Below are 17,301 nucleotides of genomic sequence, written 5' to 3'. Positions count from 1 at the left end.
AACTGTGGGTATGGCCAGTCTAGAGAAAAGAAGGACTAGGGGTAACATGATAACAGTGTTCCAGTATTTGAGGGGCTGCCACAAAGAAGAGGAGAGCATCTTATTTTCCAAAGCACCAGAAGGCAGAACAAGAAGCAACGGAGGGAAACTTATCAAGGAGATAAGTAACCTTCTCTCTGAATTCAGTTATGGTCGCCACGATGTAAAAGATGTTGAGACACTAGAAAAAGTGCTGAGAAGAGCAACAAAGATGATTAGGGGACTGAAGGCTAAAACATATGATGAACTGGGTATGTCTAGCTTAATGAAAAGAAGGACTAGGGGAGACATGATAGCAGTCTTTCAATATCTCAGGGGCTGCCCCAAAGAAGAGGGAGTCAAGCTATTCTCCAAAGCACCTGAGGGCAGGACAAGAAGCAATGGATGGAAACTAATCAAGGAGAAAAGCAACCTAGAACGAAGGAGAAATTTCCTAACAGTAAGAACGATTAATCAGTGGAACAACTTGCCTCCAAAAGTTGTGAATTCTCCAACACTGGAAGTTTTTAAGAAGATGTTGGATAACCATTTGTCTGAAATAGTGTAGGGGTTCCTGCCTAAGCAGGGGGTTGGACTAGAAGACCTCCAAGGTCCCTTCCAACTCTGTTATTCTATTCTATTCTATTCTATTCTATTCTATTCTATTCTATTCTATTCTATTCTATTCTATTCTATTCTATTCTATTCTATTCTAGAACTAAGGAGAAACTTTCTAACAGTCAGGACAGCTTGCCTTCAGAAGTTGTGGGTGCTTCATCGCTGGAGGTTTTAAAGAAGAGACAGGCAGTCTGAAATAGTATAGAGCAGGGGGTTGGACTAGAATCCTTTGCACTCATTAACAAAATCTCCATTTTGCATATCCTAAACTTCCCATTCTTAAACCCATTCATTGATTGAAACTGCTCCACGCACAATGTCTAAGAATGCTTTGCAACCAAGTTAGACGACAACAGCATTCCAATACCTAATATAATATATTTGTACATTAAAAATGAATGGGGAAAAAAAAAACACAACCCAAATAAACATACTATTTTTATATTGTTCCCCCCTCCCATTCATTTTTAATGCATGCATTCTCTCCCATTCATTTTTAATGTACTGTTCACATCGGAAAAGACTGGATAAAAAAGATGGGTTTCCAATAGGCTCCTGAATATTTGTCACCCTTCTGGAAATAAGTCTATTTATCCCCAGTATTCAACAAAAGCAAACAAACTTGAGATTGTGTCAAGAGGTAATTCCAACCCAGTGCAAAGAAACAGGGAGGAAGACAAAGTAATCACAGACTTCATCTTTGTAGGCTATTGGGATGTTGACTGTGGCCATCTGCTCCTTGAGAGAAAGACTATGACAGCTCTAGACAAAATATTTCAGTGCACAAAGCAAAGATGTGTGCTGTCACAGCTTCGGTGTTCCCAGATGCAACATATGGCTGTGAAAGCTGAACCATCAGAAAGGTTGAACAACAAAAAAAATGAAGCCTTTCAGTTGTGGTGTTGGATAAAATTGTGGAGCAGGGGTGGGTTTCATTTACCTTACCACCGGTTTGCCGCATGTGCGCATTCTCGCTTCGCATGTGTGTGCGCTGTCTGTGCATGCACCTGGCCTTCCATGCATGCACTTTCCTTGCTCACGCGCCTTCCACGAATGCAACCAACCTCCAAAATGTGCCTAAATAGCACAACTTGAAGCCGTGGCGGTGGGTGGGAAGGCGGGCTCACCCACGATCGCCACTACCGGTATGCCCAAATTGGTGCGAACCGGCTGAATACCACCTGGGAGTGATGTGCGGACTCTGGAGCCTCCAGAGGCAGACAACAGAGAGGCAGAGGAACAGGAGGAGCCTGTTCCTAATGCAAGCATGCGAAGAGCAATGTTGATTCCTGTGCTTCTTGTGACTGTCTCTTGAACTTTGTGAGGGTTTTGCCAAGAAAAGCCTCTGGCAGATTACCAAAGAAATCAAAGGTTGGTGATAAGGCCGACGGACTGGTTATTAAGAATTTTGTTTTGGACTGTTTTAATTAAATAAATTTGTTGAGATTGAATTGTGTTTGGTAATCACTACTTGGGCCTCAGTCACAACAAAGACAAGCCATTCCACTGGTTGATTTTTTTTCACTGTTTGATAATTTCTCCTTAGTTCTAAGTTGCCTTCTCTGTGGTTAGTATCCATCCTTTGTTTCTTGCCTTGCCTTCTAGTTCTTTGGAAAATAATTAATTAACAATTAATTACATTTTAATACCACATTTCTACTAAAGGTCTATGGCTTTCCTCTTGGTTTTTCAACAGCATAGCTACTTTGAGAGCTAACATTTTCTGAGAGCAGGAACTGGCCTCAAATCCACTAAACCAATATGGACTAGAAGCCAAAGTGTCCTATTTCTGCTTGAAGCGTCCAACCACTACACATCATTGTCTCTTTCTATTGCACAGGCCAGAGGAACTGGTTAAGAACCGTCGACAATAACTAACTGGGAAGCTGGAGAATTAAAATTAGATTGGGGAATACTGCCACCACTTAATTGATTAGGGAAGTCGTCCGTCATGTTTCACAAGTGCATCTTTTAAAAGTAACAATTAATAATAGCAACACATACTGCTAAGGCTCATTGGTTGGGGAATGTAAGTATTTCATCATTTTTACCAGTGACTACTTTAGCATGAACATTTGTGGCAAATGCTTTATTTGTTATCTTTAAAATGAATATTAAAAGAAACAGCTGGGATCGTGGAAGAAGGAAGCATATACATTTATCTCTTTCACACACACACACACACACACACACAGAGAGAGAGAGAGAGAGAGAGAGAGAGAGAGAGAGAGAGAGAGAGAGAGAGAGAGAGAGAGAGAGAGAGAGAAGGAGAGGGTGCTCTGCTTGGGAACCATTCTATCCGAAATTCTGCAATTTTACTAAGGTGCTGTTATGAATAAAATTATGTTCTTTTTCTCCTATTAAAATGGAATGTAAAGCTAGGGGGAAAAAATGCAACATTGTGCAAGGAAAGCAAGTTTATTCAATCAGTGGTGGGTTGCCCCCAGTTCGGACCGGTTCTATAGAACTGGTAGTAAAACCGGCGGGAGGCTCCGCCCACTGACCCCGACGTCATCAAAACGCTTCTGCGCATGCACAGAAGAGCACGCGTGCGGCCCCGCTGCAAACTGGTAATAAAGGTAAGTAGAACCCACCTCTGGATTCAATCAATATCTACATTACTTAGAAATTAATCTTTTTTTTTTCAATAGTACTTTTTATTTTTTTAAATAACCAGACATAACAAATACAAACGTAAAACATATATTCCTTCTTTACAACAGTTTCGTAACGGTAATCCTCTATTATGTACATTTTCCCCTCTACTTTTCTTATTAATTGATCTTATGCAGCAGCTAATCTAGATGGTTATCATAGATTCATAGGGCTTGGAAGAGAGCTTGGAAGTCTTCTAAGGCAAGAGACCTCCTATCATCCCAGACAAATGGATGTCCAATGTTTTCTTGAAAACCTCCAGCAATGGAGCACCCACAACTCCAGGAGGCAAGCTCTGTCCTATTGATTAATTGTTCTCACCGTCAGGACGTTTCTCTTTGTTTCCAGGTTGGATCTTAATGAGTTTCCACCCACTGCTTCTTCTCCTGCGCTAAGGTGGTTTGACAAATAAGTCAACCCTCCTTTGCTCTGTGACAGCCCCTCAAGCATTGGAAGACAGTTATCATGTCAACCCTAATCCTTCTCTTTCTTAGATTAGTCATACCTAGTTCCCTTGACCATTCATCATATGGTTTAACCTCCGCTGCCCTAAACATCTTTGTTGCTCTTTTACATTGCCATTCTATACAGAACAACAACAACAACAACAAAAAAACTCAGTTTGTTCTGGTACTGAAGGTGCTGGCCTAGAAACCAGGAATAGTGAGTTTCAGTCCTTCTTCTTCTTGTGCCATATCTGTCATCAGATGTTGGTGATCATGTTGACAATCCTATTTTTGTCAACAGCCTCATGAAAAAGTGCTGCTGAGTTTTGTCCAAACCAGTCCCTTAGAATTGTGACCTAGGCTGACTGAGTCATTACAATACACAATTAGTCCCCCCAAAAAACATATCTATTTTATTGTAACAGCTGAGAATTATGTTCATTCCCAGCTGAGTCCCAATTAGTTTCAAAACAAGTCCTTTGGAAGAAGTCCTTCGGACTAATCACCAACCTTAACTTCTTTGACACCCGGCCAAAGGCCTTGCTTGGCAAAGCCCCACGAAGTTCAGAAACAAACAAGAGATGCCGACCAGAAACAGAGTTAGTAATGTTGCTTTCCTGCAAAAAGCCCAAGTACCTTTATTTCTCTTTTAAGCCTTATGGGAGGGGCCAATCATCTCCTGGCCTTACTTCCGAGTCATCCCTTTTGCTTTAGCTGCTCTTGCCTTCTGGCAGCTCTGTGCATGTGTGCACTAGGAACAGGCTCCTCCTGTTTCTCTGCCTCTCTGCTGTCTGACTCTGGGTGCTCCAGAGTCCACGCAGCACTCCCAGATGGCCCTGGCCCCATCTCTGCCTCCAACGCAGAGCCCTTGTCCGGGCCTTCCCCAGACTCCAGGACTGGCCCATGTTCCTCTGCAGCCTCCTCGCTGTCTGACTCTGCTACCAGCTCCACCGGCTGCTGGTGGACCACAACACTTAGGTTTTGAAGCCATGATCTTCTTCTTCTTCTTCCTGGATCTCATTTGCCTTCCATCTTTCCCTGGAGGATTAAGTGAAGGATGCCATATTTTTCTGGGTGTCGCATCCTAGGTCCAAAATATTCTAACTTTCGCTTTTTAATGGCTTTGATGATTTCCCTTTGCTTTCCCAGGCGGCATATCACCTCCTCATTTCTGATTTTGTTAACCCAGTTTATACATAACAGCCATCTGTAAATCCACATTTCAAATGCTTCTAGTTTCTTCAAGTGGTTTTCTGTCAGAGACCAACTCTCTACTCCATAGAGCAGGGGTCGGCAACCTTAAATACTCGGAGAGCCACAAAGGTCCTAACCGGAAGCCCCAGTTCAATTCTGGAGCCAACTGGAAGTCCGGTTCCTCCACCATAGAGTCTCCTCCTAGCACAACATCCTTTTTCCTCTATCTGTCCTAACCGAAAGCCCTATCAATTGTGGAGCTGACCAGCAACAGGGAGCCACAGCAGAGGAATGAAAGAGCCACATGCAGCTCCAGAGCTGCAGGTTGCTGACCCCTGGAGTTTCAGTCCTTAGGCATGAAAACCAACTGGGTGATTTTGGGACAGTCGCTTTCAGCCAACTCCATTCACAGGAGGAAATAGGAGGAGGAAGGAATCCTATTAGGTATGTTTCAGTGAAGAGGTTGTAAAAAAAATGCTTTCAAAAGGCTCTGACGATCCCAGCTGAGTTGACTGATCGGCAGAGACTTTTTTTCTTTTAAATGCCTCTGACGATCAAGCAATTCAGCTTGGATCATCAGAGGCATTTAAAAGGAAAAAAAGCCTTTGATGATCCCAGCTGAGCCGTGATCATCAGAGGCTTTTTTTTTTTTTTACTTTTAAAAGCATTTTTTTTGGCCAAAGAGGTTGTAGAAAAAATGCTTTTAAAAGAAAAAAAAAAGCATTTGATGATTGTGCGGCTCAGCTGGGTGGGGGGGGGGGCAGAGATTTTTGCTACCGGTTCTCCGAACCACCCGCCGCCATCGCTACTGGATCAGGCGATCCAGTCTGAACCAGGAGCATTTCAACCCTGATTGATATATAATTTTATGGTACTACTCCAAAAAGAGCCTTGATAGTACAGGGGTTTAGTGCACCCTGTTATTAACACAGCTGCCTGCAATTTCTGCTGGTTCGAATCTCTCCAAGGCTCAAGGTTGACTCAGCCTTCCATCCTTTCTAAGGTAGGTGAAATGAGGACCCAGTTTGTGGGGGCAATAAGCTGACTTTGTATAAAATATACAAAAGAATGAAGGCTATTGCTTAACACATTGTAAGCCGCCCTGAGTCTCCGGAGAAGGGCGGCATATAAATCAAATTAAAAAAAAAAAAAAGTGGTGTTATTAGTTAGTTTTAGAAAATACAATTTTCCCAAAAGGTTTCCACAATTTTGGCCACTACTGTAGGTTGACAGTAGTGGCCAAAATTCTTTGTATCCTTCTTTGTATCAGCCCCTCAAATATTGGAACCCTGCTATCATGTCACCCCTAGTCATTTATGTACATTTAATTATGTATTTTAAGAAATCTAACTTTTAAAACTAGACCGGAAATAACTGAACAGGCAGCCTATATTTTATTTCATTTTCATTTCATTTTATTAAATTTGTATACCGCCCTACTCCCGAAGGACTCAGGGCGGTGAACAGCCATAAAATAAAACATATAAATACAAAATTTAAAATAGAGATAAAACAAATTAAATAAATTTGGCTGAACCATATTTAAAACCCCAATAATTTAAAACCAAATTTAAAATTCCCATTTAAAAGAGGAGAAATTTAGGTCAGGCCGGCTTGCTGGAATAGGAACGTCTTAAGCGTGCGACGGAAGGTACGCAGATCCGGAATCCTCCGTATCTCGGGGGGGAGCTCGTTCCAGATAGTAGTTAGAAGTTTAGAAAAAGTACAATTAACAAAACTGAACTACACAGATTTACTGAACTCCTTACTTGCTCTGCCAACTAAACCTTCCTTCCTTTTAAGTAAGAAGTGAGTAGCATCTTCTTTAATTCAGAAATCAATACTCCAGAAGCAATGCATTGAGTCGATTGCATTCAGCTTTTAATATTTTGTTTGCATAAAAAGATGATGGGCTTTGCTAAATGAGAACTGCAGCTACCTACAAATAGAGACATAAATCAATCAAACTATCCGGGTAATAAGCAGGCATTATGAAGATGGACATCTTGACATTTGAGCAGGATGTATCAAAGTTGATTTATGTTTCTAGCAAGCCATCCATTCATTTTATAGTACCTGAGGTTGCATCACTATCTTTATGCCATGATATTATGCCGTTCTAGATCGATATAAATAATAAGCTATAGTTTATAAAAGGAAGCAAAAAAAAAAGTTGCATTATACATATATTTAGAGTGGAATTAATTATTTGATTTAAAGGATGTCCAGTGATTACTGTTGGGCATGGGATTTCTGAAAACCGGTTTCTTCCTTTGAGATGCCTTTTTTGGGGGGAATTTGATGATTAAAGAATGGTTCTAAAGAAGTCTGCTGAATTCCTCCAGTCTTGAATTATATTGTCAACTTTATTGATTTATTGGTTGGTTGGTTGGTTGATTAATTAATTAATTAATTAATTAATTGAACTTGTATGCCGCCCTATCTCCGAAAGGACTCAGGGCGGCTCACAACAATAAAAACAAGCAAAATCAATGTTAAAAATACCCAATAAGATTATAAAAAGACCATTAAAATCCCCTTTAAAACCGCTTCAGTCCAAACCAGGCAGGCAAAATAACCAGGTTTTAAGGTCACGGCGGAAAGAGCGAAGGTTAGGGGCCACCCGGAGCTCCAGGGGGAGCTGATTCCACAAGGTAGGTGCACCCACAGAGAAGGCCCGCTCCCTAGGGGTCGCCAGCCGACATTGTCTGGCCGAAGGCACCTCAAGGAGGCCCTCCCTGTGAGAACGCACCGGGCGATGGAGAGCTGTCGCTGGCCGCAGATGGTCAGCCAAATACCCTGGGCCTAAGTCATGTAGGGTAATTACATTTGGGATACCCTATTTAACATTTTGTTAGAAGTCTTCTACAAAATACTTATACAAAGGCCATTTTAAAATATTGAGTTGCTTAATATGTACATTTCCAACATTTTGTTCATTTTACATGAACAAAAAAAATCAGCATGGATAAAGTAGGTTCTTTAGCTTGGCAACTATCATCTCGGGTCATTAACATTTTGCAGTTAGACTACAGCTATCTGCTTAACATGGGGCTGCTCTTGATGACTACTCAAAAAAGGCAAAATGTAATAGGAGTTTGCAGTCTGAATGATCATTACATGGTTGTATTAGTAAGCCTATGCTACCTTAAACCCTACTTATACCAACATCTACGTTTGTTTCCAATTGTTACACACTCCGTGCTTCTTTGTTACTTGAGTACACCAAAGTCTTCAGCCCCCATTTAGACCCTTTTGAAATTGGCTTCTGTTGTTGTCAGCTGTTCTGTTCACTTGGTAAGTTCTCAGTCTGTGCTGGGACTAGGACTAAGACACTTGACAGAAGGTTCTTTGTCAGCTGCTGTCTGTCTATCTGTAGCTCCTCAGCTGGAATGATGCAGCTGATGGGTTGGAAGAGTCCTTAGAGGTCATGTAATGCAACCTCCTGCTCAAACAGGAGACCCTATACTATTCCAGACAAATGGATGTCTTCTTGAAAACCTCCAGTGATGGAGCACTAAGAACTCCGTAGGCAAACCATTCCATTAATTGTTCTCTAATGTCAGGAAATTTCTCCTTACTTGTAGAGCAGTGGTGTCAAGCACACATTGTCACAGCATTGTCATGTGACATATCATGACTTTCCCCCCCCCCTTTCACTAAACCAGGTTTGAGCGTGGCCAGCGTGTGACGCATCTGGCCCACAGGCCACGACTTTGACAGCCCTGTTCTAGAAGGAATCTCTCTTTAACAAGCTTCCACCCTTCTTGTCCTGCTCCCTGAAGCTTTGGAGAATAGGTTGACCCCCCTCTTCTCTGTCACAGGCACTCAAGTGCCAGAAGGTGCTGTCATATTACCCCTTGTCCTTTAATGAAGTCCAAGCCTGCTCCTCCTTTACCATCAGTTGAGATGATGGCTGGTCCGTTCTCTTGGCTGCAAAGTCTCCCTTTCTTCTGTCTCAGACAACACACAAAAAGACCCAGTAGTCTTCAGTATCTTCATAAATAACTTAGATGATGGAATAGAAGGGGAACTCATTAAATTTGCAGATGACTCTAAGTGCAGAAGAATAGCCAACACCCCAGAAGACAAGCTCAGGACCAGAGATGGGCTTCACACAATTTAACAAGTGGTTCATCCAGAATCGAACATGTGAGCAAGCACACCTTGCCACATGCATGCTGCATCAAAAACACGGTGATTGTATAGGACGGGATAGCTTCGCTCATATGTGTGCTTTACATCCCAGTCTTATCATATCTATACATATTTTTAACATAACAACAAATATAATTATTATTTAACATGCATTACTGTTTTGTTCTTATATACATATCCCTTGTCCTCATTTGTATATTTGTCTAAATATTATCCAGTATCCATTTTACCAACCCTCATTCTTTTTAGTTCCAACTCCTTTTCTCTGACTAGAATTTCAAGGGCCCCCTAAAATGCAAATGACCAGGTGTCTGCAAGGAAGATAAATCCTTCCATTCCCCACTATCCTGTCAGAAGCTGAGGAAGCTTCTTGGATGAGAAGTGAAATGTCTTCAATGAAAAAAAACCAAGAAAGTCCAATTGCCTCCTGAAAAAAACACCTTTGGGACACTCCATGACATCATGCTGCCCACATGACCACAAAAAGACAGCACTGGCTCAATGGTCTTGAAACGGAGATGAGCAGCGCCCCCTAGAGTTGACAAGGACTAGCGAAATAAAAATCCACAGGCATTCCTTTATCTTTTTTACAGTCATCCGTACACAATTTAAGCCCTGGATCATAAACTCAAAGGGATGCAGTGACTCAGTGGCTAAGATGCTGAGCTTGTCGATCGTAAGGTTGGCAGTTTAGCGGTTTGAATCCCTAGTGCCACATAACGGGGTGAGCTTCTGTTACTTGTCCCAGCTTCTGCCAATCTAGCAGTTCGAAAGCACATAAAAAGTGCAAGTAGAAAAATAGGGGCCACCTTTGGTGGGAAGGTAACAGCGTTCCGTGTGCCTTTGGCGTTGAGTCATGCCGGCCACATGACCACGGAGACGACTTTGGACAGCGCTGGCTCTTCGACTTTGAAACGGAGATGAGCACCGCCCCCTAGAGTCGGGAACAACATATGTGTGAGGGGAACCTTTACCTTTACATAAGCTCAAAAGTTCAAATATTTGCTGATTTTGAAAATGAACATTTAACATATTTGTGATTTATTATTTACTTAGGGAAATGCCTCTATTCCAGAGGTGATATTCAGCCGGTTCAGACCGGTTTTGGGCGAACTGGTAGCGGCAACTGTGGGGGAGGGGGCGCCCCGCCTCCCTGCCACCCCCTGCATAATGCCGTCCTTTCAAAGCTGGACATATGCACGGAAGACGTGTAGGCGAGCAAAGAACATGTGTGAAAGGCTGGGTGCATGCGTGGAAGGTGCACACATCAAGCAAGCGTGCACACACATGGCGAACTGGTAGTAAGAATATTTGAAACCCACCGCCGCTCTATTCTACTTTTTTATTTTTATTTTTATTTATTGTTTGGAACCTTTCATCTTTCTCCTGGCGTGAAAGCATCTGCATAATTTTGCCACGAGCATCTGATGGGCTCAGATAAGAGCCTCGATTCTTTCTTTTTCTCACCCCCCTCAATTGCTTTATATGTAGGGTATGTATGGTATGTATGTATTTGGCGAAGTTAACTTAACAGGAGGAAGGGAGGAGCTAGCAAAGAAGCTCCCACAGCATTTTTTCCAGTAAGCTGGGCATTCTTTGCTGAGTTTTGCACTCTTACAGACATTAGCAGGCTGGTCAATGCTTTGCTTTATGAGGCAATTATTTCAGCACACTCTATTCAAAATACACATTAGAACTTAACCTTCTGAATCCTGAAGTAGCATTTTTATCACCCAACATTAGCAAAAAAAGCTGGAGTCAGCAGTTTCCCCCTTCCCCTCCCTTTTTTTTTTTATGAACTGGTATCATTAATAAAGCCATTGTGCGGGTAGACTTCTTATGCTTCTCGGAGATAATTTGTGGCACCCCAGCCTCTGCCGTGATACAATTGTTCTGTTGACTTATTCAGGAGCAGGGAGAAATGCTGAGATTGTTGTTCCCTCCCTCCCTCCTGGCTTTTTTTTTTAAAAAAAGGGCCAAGAAACAAAACAAAGAATAAAAACCAGGATAAGCAAGGAGGTGGGTGGGTGGGTGAGAAGCGGCTCAGCAAAGGAATAAAAGGGTGCGTAATTCCACAACTTGGAGCCCGCTGTGCTGCCTAGCCAGGAAAGGAAAGTTAATACGGGAATTTCTAATTAGGGTCAGTTGCTAATGAACTCCTTCTTCATGTTAGTTTTATGCCGCTTCAGAAATTTTTTATCATATGCTTAAAAATTTATGGCCAGAAACATTAATGAAAATGAAGCGTGAATTGGAAATTGTGCTATTATAGAGATGGATGTAGCTCTGCTTCCCTTGATTCTTAAGGAGGATCCCTTTTGATTGCTTTTTTTCCCCTTCTTCTTTCTTCCCCATCTTCTTCTGAAAAAGATGAAGGGATGATGCAAAGCGAGAGAACAATGGGAGAGGGGTTTCCCCCACACCATCCTGATAATGACCAGTGTTGTTATAGTTAAATAAAAACTCAAATGGTTTTATGCTTTTTAATAAATATGGAAATAACAATAATGAGAGGATCTACTCCAATTGGTTATTGTTAAAGGTGGACGTCAGAACTTTGGAGGACCAGAAGATTTTTTTTAATAAACATTTTTTTTTATTTTATAGACAAACATACAATACATAATCAATCATTCAGTGTATCATCTGAGTACATCTTTTGTGTCTTCTCCTACTCCTCCACTATTTATCATATCTTAATATTATCATTTCATTTATTATAACATTTCTCCCCATTACTTGCTTTTCTATTAATACATTTATCTATCTTCTTTCTCTTCTTTCTTCTTCACTCATTTCATTACAACACTACCATATATATATATTCTCAAACCAATGATAAAATTGCCCCCATATCTTAAAATATTCCGATTCCTCTCTTTCTTTAACTGTCAAAGTCAATCTATTCATTTCTGCACAATCCAATATTTTCTTAATGACGTCTCACTCTGTAGGGATTTTCTCTGCTTTCCATTTTTGCGCAAATACTATCCTCGCTGAAGTTATAACATGTACAATCAAATATGTATTTTCTTTAATAAATTTCTCTGGTAAGATACCCAATAGGAATAGTTCAGGTTCTAAATCCATATGTTGTTTGGAGGACCAGAAGATTGAAGATCTGGCTCAATAGTAGGAACTGCAAAAGGGATCTTGGAGTCCGCGTGGACAATAACTTAAATAAGCAAGAGGTTGGATTAGAAGACCTCCAAGGTTCCTTTCAACTCTGTTTTTCTATTCTATTCTAAATATGAGCCAGTGATGTGTTGCAACTGTCAGAAAAAGCCAATGAAATCAGGGGTGGGTTCTAAATTTTTTTTGTACCGGTTCTGTGGGCGTGGCTTATTTTGTGGGCGTGGTTTGATGGTCATGTGACAATTCTTTAGGATTTAGCACAGGTACTGGTCTACCAGGCTTTTAACTGCTTGCAGAGCTGTACCGGTCTACCCATTTGTTCTTGGAAGCACCGGTCTACCCATTTGTTTTTGGAGGCACCGATCTACCCATTTGTTTTTCAAGAGCTCTGGTCTACCACCACACTGCCTTTTAACACTGATCAGCTGTAGGGCGGCCCTTTGAAGCCCCACGGCAAGAGTTTAAACAGTTTTTTTCCTTCTAGCTGATTAGCTGGGATTCGTGAGGCAGCAAATAGATTGGGGGCGGGGCCAAATAAAAGGTAAGAATAACGCAGGGGTGGTGGGAGGACCCAGCTCCTGAACAAAGAGAACCGGTGATGTCATATCGTCTCCGCTACCGGCTCGGCCGAACCGGGCCGAACCAGGAGGAACCCACCACTGAATGCAATCCTAGATTGCGTTAAGAGAATCAAGATCACATAAAAGTGTTAGTATCACTTTATAATGACTTACGAAGACCACACTTTGAATATTGCATCCAGTTTTGGTCATCACGATATAAAAAAAGATGTTGAGACTCTAAAAAGAGTTCAGAGAAGAGCAACAAAGAGGATTAGGGGACTGGAGGCTAAAACATATGAAGAACAGCTGCAGGAATTGGATATGTCTAGTTTAATGAAAAGAAGAATTAGGGGTGACACAATATTGTCACAGTATTCCAGTAATTGAGGGGCTGACACAAAGAAGAGGGGAATCACGATTGTTAGGTGAATCTGGCTTCCCTATTGACTTTTTTTAATTGCGACTATTGTTAAGTGAATTCTGCTACACGTTATGAGTTTTCTTGCTGCAATTGTTGAGTGGATCACTGAAGTTGTTAAGTGAGTAACAAGGTTATTAAGTGAGCCTTGCTTCCCTGTGGACTTTGCTTGTCAGAACGTAACAAAAGATGATCACATGACCCAGGGACCAGGGGTGTGATTCAAATAATTTAACAACTAGTTCTCTGCCTAACGACTGGTTGGGTAGGTATGGCCATGGTGGGCGTGGCCAGAGGGTGTGATAGGCAGTAGTCCTGCACCACCCTGGGAGCAAAAATAGGCCGCGATCGGGTGCCGTCCCCCCGCATCCCGTTTTGGGCCTAGTAGGCCTCCCTGCAGCCCCCCTGGGAGCAAAAATGGGCCGTGGGGGACCCACACCACACACCCCACACCCAGTTTTGGGCCTAGTAGGCCTCCCTGCACTTGCTTGGGAGCCAAAATGGGGCACGTGGGGACTTCTGTAAGGGGCAGGGCAGGGAGGGGCAAGGCCAGCCAGCAATTTAACAACCAGTTCTGCCAAAATGGTGCGAACCAGTTGAATCCCACTACTGTCCGGGACCCTGCAACCTTCATAAATATGAGCCAGTTGCCAAGTGTCTAAATTTTGATCATGTGACCATGGCAATGCTGCCATGGTCATAACTGTGAAAAACGGTCATAAGTCATAGGAAGAAAGGCTGCAGGTTTTTGGTCTGGCTAGTCTAAAGAAAAGAAGAATTAGGGATGACATGATAGCAGTATTCCAGTATTTGAGGGGCTGCCACAAAGAAGAGGAGGTCAAATTATTCTCCAAAGCACCAGAAGGCAAGAAAAGAAACAATGGTTGGAAACTAATCCAAGAGAGAAGCAACCTGGAATTAAGGAGAAACTTCCTTACAGTGAGGACAATTAACCAGTGGAACAGGAGTTGCCTTCAGAAATTGTGGGCGCTCCATCACTGGAGGTTTTTAAGAAGAGACTGGACAGTCACTTATCTGAAATGGTATAGGTTCTTCTGCTTGAGCAGGGGGCTGGACTAGAAGACCTCCAAGGTCCCTTCCAGCAAGCTCTTCCACTGGTTAATTGTCCTCACTGTTAGGAAGTTTCTCCTTAACTCCAGGTTTCTTCTCTCCTTGATTAATTTTCAACCATTGTTTCTTGTCCTGCCTTCCGGTGCTTTGGAGAATTAATTTTTTTTTTTTAATTTGATTTATATGCCGCCCTTCTCCGAAGACTCAGGGCGGCTTACAATGTGCTCAGCAATAGCCTTCATCCTTTTGTGTATTTATACAAAGTCAGCTTATTGCCCCCACAAACTGGGTCCTCATTTCACCTACCTTAGAAAGGATGGAAGGCTGAGTCAACCTTGAGCCTTGGCGAGATTCGAACCCTGCAGTAATTGCAGGCAGCTGGTCTTAAGCAGCTTAATAACAGGGTGCCTTAAACCCTTGTACTACCAAGGCTCTTTGACCCCCTCTTCTCTGTGGCAGCCCCTCAAACACTGAAATACTGCTATCATGTCACCCCTAATTCTTCTTTTCATTAGACTAGCCATACCCAAAACCTGCAGCCATTTTCCATATGTTTTAGTTTTATTGTATGGTGGGCATCTCTGTGGAATATGTATGATTTAGCAATAAAGAAAAGTGTTTTTATATGTGTGAAACTTCATATAGGAGAAGGATTGGCAGAACCTGGGGTTGGCATTAAAAAAAAGAATCAGCCAATAATGGCTAAGCAGCCACAAGCAGCCTTAGTCCAACCTCCCTTGAATTCAGTTGATTTGATTATCTAACTCCAAACAGGTGCTAACCATTAGTTTGAGAAGATTTCTCAGCATAGACTTGAGTAGCAGTTATTCCATTTAATTGGATCTTCACCTGTGGACCTGGCCTTTCCTGCCTGGCCATTTCTGCTGCTTCTGAAGGCAGCATCCAGTTTCTGAGAGCTGATATTTACTCACAAATATTGATGGGACACCAAGTTCTAACCCAGTTTTACCCAAATGTTTATTTATTTATTTATTTTGCCAAAAAGACAAGACAGACTGTTTCCTGTCCTTGTTCAAAATCCTGTAAATGCCTTTTGTGGCTTAAGAGAGGCAGTATCAGAAGGAACACATATGTTGCTACCATCAACTTTCTTATCCTTCCAGCCTGAGGTCATCCATCCATCCATCCATCCATCCAGACGTCTGATCTATCAATATGCTGCTTCTTTGAACTGGTATGCTGGAATATTTTAAAATATGTAAAAAAGTGTTATTTTTTAAACCCTATTTAAAATGTGTTTTCGGTTGTTATTCCTGTTGTTCTGAAATAGTTTTAGACTGCTATAAATCCTACACAGAAAACTCTGTTTTAAAGGGGGGCACACCAACTCAAAAAGTATAATAAAATAGCCAGGGTAAGAAATAAATAAATGAATAAAAAAAACCTAGCCCCTTTTAGGGAAATTCCTCCTTTGCTGAGCAAACAATACTAAAGTTTTCATTGATGTGAGTTAGGAAGTTGATTTTATTTACCAAACATTATGAACCAAAAGAACAATTAGGACTTGGATAAATTGGATAATGAAAATAACAATGGGTAAAAATAAAAATAAATATGTGGTGGTGGTGGAGGGAATTTATTGTGTTTTGTACAAAATTTCACAACTTCCATAAAAATCTCTGTAGATCAGTCACTTAATAGCAAAAAAATATATATGCAATTTTAGTTCATAAGAACATGGGACTTTCATTCAACCGTTGGGTCTAAACATTTGCAGAGGGATTCATAATAAGGAATGCTATGAAACAATAGGTGATTAATAAATACTATTAGGGGGATTAATGAAATGGGATGCTATGAAACCATTTGTCTGAAATGATATAGGGTTTCCTCAAGCAAGGAGGTTGGACTGGAAGACCTCTGAGGTCCCTTCAAACTCTTCTTCTATGTTCTATGAAATCTTCCTTCCATCATCTTCATGAGTAAGATATCAAATAAACCCCCTTTTATGTAGGACTGAGTCTATATTCTAAAGATATTCAGGGATAGTACATGGAGAATAAAATATGGAATATAGAATACGTTTTTTATTGGCTGTGTGTGATTGGACATAGAAGGAATTTGTCTTCAGTGCAAAAGCTCTCAGTGCAGGGGTGAAATGTAAAATGTGTTACTACCGGTTCTGTGGGCGTGGCTTGGGGTAATGTGACTGGGTGGGCGTGGCCAACTTTTTTTTTTTTCAATTTTTCAAAGCATTTTTCTAACGCTTTGAAAAGCCTCTGTCGATCAGGCAACTCAGCTGGGATCGTCAGAGACTATTCAAAGCATTTTTTTTACCACCTCTTCGGCCAAGAGGTTGCAGAAAAAAATGCTTTGAAAAGCCTCTGACGATCCCAGCTGAGCTGCAGGACCATCAGAGGCTTTTTTTTTTTTTTTTAATTTTAAAAGCATTTTTTCAGCCGAAGAGGTTGTAAAAAAAATGTTTTTAAAAGTTAAAAAAAAAAAGCCTCTGATGATCGTGCAGCTCAGCTGGGCATGGTGTGGAGGGGGGGGCATAGGGATTTTTGCTACCGGTTCTCCGAACCACTCGCTGCTATTGCTACTGGATCGGGCAGTCCGGTCCAAACCGGGAGCATTTCACCCCGTCTCAGTGTACATGCAAACAACAAAGTAATATAAGATATCAATAGAAGAAGGTAGTAGAATAGATGGGGTCCTATAATCTAATAATAAAGGTCTTATCATGGTGTTTTAGCCCAGTTGTTTTGTAGATTGACATCAAATACTCTATAGCCATGATGGCAAACCTATGGCACACGTTCCACAGGTGGCATGCAGCGCCCTCTCTGTGGGCATGCGAGCCATTGCCCCAGTTCAGCTCTGTTGTGCATGTGTGTGCACCTCCCTTCGGCAAGCTGGTCTTTGGGTCTCTGCCATGCATAAGTGTGGAGTGCACAAGCATTGCATTTTGGGGGTTCAGGCACACTTTGGGCACTTGGTCTACAAAAGGTTAGCCATCACTGCTCTGTAGTAATAAATACAGATTCACCTATATAATAATCTC

This window comes from Pituophis catenifer, unplaced genomic scaffold, assembly GCF_029215685.1.
Source record: "Pituophis catenifer annectens isolate HBS135680 unplaced genomic scaffold, rPitCat1.0.hap2 SCAF_16, whole genome shotgun sequence".
NCBI lineage: Eukaryota > Metazoa > Chordata > Lepidosauria > Squamata > Colubridae > Pituophis > Pituophis catenifer.
The sequence above is the reverse complement of the archived record's forward strand: the minus strand, read 5'-3'. Positions refer to the sequence as shown.